Genomic DNA, 3,639 nt, shown 5'->3' with positions numbered 1-3,639 from the left:
AATAAATATATTAATTAAGAGAAAAAGAAGAACAAATATGAGTATTGAATTACTAAGGGGCCATCCATAAACTACGTTACCGGTTTTCATTCTTTTAGGCCCCCTCTTCCTTCTATACAATTGCGTTAAATGCATTTTTATAGACTTTTTGACCCCCTCCCATCTAAAATAGATAACGTAGGTTATAGATGGCCCCTAACCTTCAGAAATTCTTCGGGTTGCTCCAGACAGAGAAAAGGACAGTTTTTATTAGAATTATTCAATTTTTTAAAATAAAGACACATTATAGCTTAAACAATCAGCATAATCTAATTTGTGTAAATAAATTTAAAACTGTTTTTATAAGAAGTAAATAAAAAATGTGTTAATACATTAAAAATATAAGTTACATTGAATAATACACCATATGTAATTAACCATTTGAGCGTCATGGCGTTCTAATTGGCGTCGCCAGTGGCGGTGATAGAAGCGTCAAAAATGCAAAAATGGCGGTCCTACTTGAATTCAATTTGTAAAGCCTGTAGATGTATTTAAATAACCAAAAGGTTTTTTGAGACCAAGGAAGAAGAATAAGCTACGAAAAAGTTATTTTTTAAAACATTCAAATGGTTTTTTCGAGTTTTAAAGTTGACAATTTTCAGTATTTTTTTGTGAAAGGCGTTCTAATATATATTCGACTTTAAATAAATTCGAAAAAACATAAATATAACATAAATAATCTTAACTAGTATTTAATTAGAATAAAAAATAATAATTAAATGTCAAATTTACAATATGTTGTGAATTGGAAAGTGATTTTACCAACAATACTGCTTATAATAATAGACGAACGTTTCCCACATTAGATGGCAGTCTACCTTTTGCGACATTATCAAAAATGCTATGCTTTATGTAGTTAAGTAAAAAGCCTAATTAAAGAGTTAGAATAGTTGCTAAGAAGTTGTTAAATAGCAGTGTGAAAGCTATCAGGAAGAATGTTATATTTTAAAAATTTAAATTTTAGTATGCTATATTTTATTAATAACGTTGATTTTATTATAATTGAATAAGATCTGTGTAATATTGTTTCTAAACTTCATTAAAATTATTATTACTTGTTGCGATAATGAATAGAGAATAAATAAGAACATTTTTTCTCTAGATACATATTATTTATTGAGAGCAAACAATCTATACGATGCGCATGTCAATTATAATTGTAAATTTAAGTGATATGATTAAAGAACATGTGTTGTATTGAAATTCTGTGGCTTTAATTATAGAAAATATGAAAGGAACTAATCTTTATGAATTTCACAGTCTAGAAAATCCATTTAAAATGTTTTTTTTTAAATTTAGAGGAAATTTAGATTACCTCTATTACGATGTGGAAAAATTACTTCCGGCTAACGCTTATAGAAATGTTAGCTTATTTGGATTGGCGGTCTAGTGACTTTTACCTACTTTGTCAGACATTTTGATTTTATTTCTCTTTCTATCGTGTTAATTAAAGGAATACGAAACAGTAACATGGTTGTCAGAAATAGGTAAAAACCACATGACGTGTTGCAGTTTAGCCAATCCCAATAGTGAACATAAATTTCACTCAATTCAACACTATTAGAAATATATCATGAAAATTCAACAACATAGAATTGAAATTTCAATAACACAGCTTTTAAATAAATACTTATTAAATTTTTTGCCTTACAATCCATACAAATAATAATACAATAACCTTACAGCAATATGTTGTGCTATATGGGATAATAGAAGATTTTTGATCAATTTTTGTTCTTAATTTCTAAAATTCTTTTAGTGACGTGTTTTTTAATAAATTTCCCTGGATAATTGTTCAATCTTAAAAAATTTTAACCAAATAAATGTTCTTTTTGTGAAATCATTCATCAGATAGAATAATTGAGAAGCCGGGAGGAACAACTCGCCGAGCGCTCGACTGGATGTTCTAAAGCCAGTCAAACGACCCAAAATTTTCGAAAAATTGAATTTCGAAATTTTGATATTTAAAACGTATTACCCTGTTTAATATAATAAGGGGCATCTTTTTTTCCTTTGACTTTTTTTCACAGGATAAAAACCTTGGATATTAAATGCAAAAAACTGAAAACTTTTTTTTACGAATTTCATTAAATTTTTAAACTTAAATCGTCTTACCTTTGACAAATGTTAATGAAATTACTTGTCATTTCGTATACACACTTATTAGAGTACATAGAAGGCGACAGCATAATAATAAATTAGAAAATTATTTATTTTTTAATAATAAGTAATTATAAATAGTGAACAGTCGGTAATCGCGTTTTCTAACCTTTGACGAAAAAAGGTCAGTGGGGAAGTTTAAAATTAAAAAAACTTCCAGTGAGACATTTGTTTATCATAATATAAGGAAGTTTTCTGGAAATTTTCAAATCGATTCATTTATAAATTTTAAAAATATAAATGTTTTTCCAAAAAGCGGCGAAGCGCTAGCGAGACGCCACGCGGATCGAATCATTTACAGTCGCTTGAATATATATTTTCTCCTAATGAATAAGTCAAAACGAAACATAAAATGAAAAATAAAACAAAATAAAAATAATATTGATTTATCTTTTTCAACTTATTTTGTTTCATATACAAAAAGTTAAGTATTAATAACACGTTCTTTCAAGCGACTGTAAATGATTTATATTACCTCTGCATAAATTCTTGTGTTTTGGATAAGTTTGGAGGGTAGTAATATTGAAAACAATAATACGAAACAAAAGTAATATATGGGCGTTTCCACGTCAGATTTCAGTTCATATTTTTAATTCGGTCAAAATTATTTTTTTTTATTCTTTAGTGAAAAAAAATAAATACGTATTTTTTTATTTTTTTATAAGTGGACAAATTTTTGAATTGCGAATTATCTAAATTTTAGTTTTTTAAAAGTAGACCTATTTTCAATGCCTTAAACTCTGAAATTATCGAATTTAGAAAAAAATTGCCAAGAGAGGAAAAGTTTTAGTTTTTTCTCAATTTTTGAATAATGTTAAAGAAAAAAATATTTTAGCAATTTTTATTAAAAACATAACAATTTTTTATAAACAAATTAATTTTTTTTTAATTTGGGCCACTTTTTTCCAATTTTTTTTTATTATAAACTTAGAAATAGTATAAATATTTTGCAAAAAGTTTTGAAGTGGGCCTGATGAGTTAAATAAGTTTAAATGAATTTTTAAACTCTTCCTATTCTAATCATATATATGGATGTGTTCATTACTTTTGCAGCTTTATAAGCACTCACATTTGTAGGCAACAGGGTTAAAATTTGCATTTTCTCTTCCTCACTGGTGTCAATTCTATGAAACTTTTTTTTAAGTTCGAAAACTAATCGAGAAGAAAGTTCCGATTCATCCTTTAAAACAAAAATTAATGATTTAATTTAATTTAAAAAATAAATAATCAGATTATTAATTAAAAAATTAATAATATTAACTTAACTTATTACTATAAACATTCTAAACTTACATCTGTATCCTCATAAAGTGAAAAACTAACATCACTATCTCCAAATAAATCAGATTCTGAATCGAATAAAACGATACCACTGTTGTTGTAATTAGCTGTTGATATATTTAAAAATTTAGATAAAAATTTAAAAGTGATCAAATCTAT

General features: G+C 26.1%; 1 long non-coding RNA gene across 1 annotated transcript; it reads right to left on the bottom strand.

Annotated features, from left to right (window-relative positions):
• Positions 1 to 232: 232 nt before the first annotated feature.
• On the bottom strand, positions 233 to 932 carry LOC127285001 (uncharacterized). The gene is made up of 2 exons (XR_007843547.1): positions 802 to 932; positions 233 to 574 (listed from the first exon to the last, which is right to left on the bottom strand). It is a non-coding gene; the product is annotated as an uncharacterized LOC127285001 (long non-coding RNA).
• Positions 933 to 3,639: the final 2,707 nt, after the last annotated feature.

This window comes from Leptopilina boulardi, unplaced genomic scaffold, assembly GCF_019393585.1.
Source record: "Leptopilina boulardi isolate dan_hultmark-lab unplaced genomic scaffold, ZJU_Lbou_2.1 LbouV2_327, whole genome shotgun sequence".
NCBI classification, from domain to species: domain Eukaryota; kingdom Metazoa; phylum Arthropoda; class Insecta; order Hymenoptera; family Figitidae; genus Leptopilina; species Leptopilina boulardi.
Note: the sequence above shows the minus strand (reverse complement) of the source record. Positions and strands in the feature narration are given on the sequence as shown.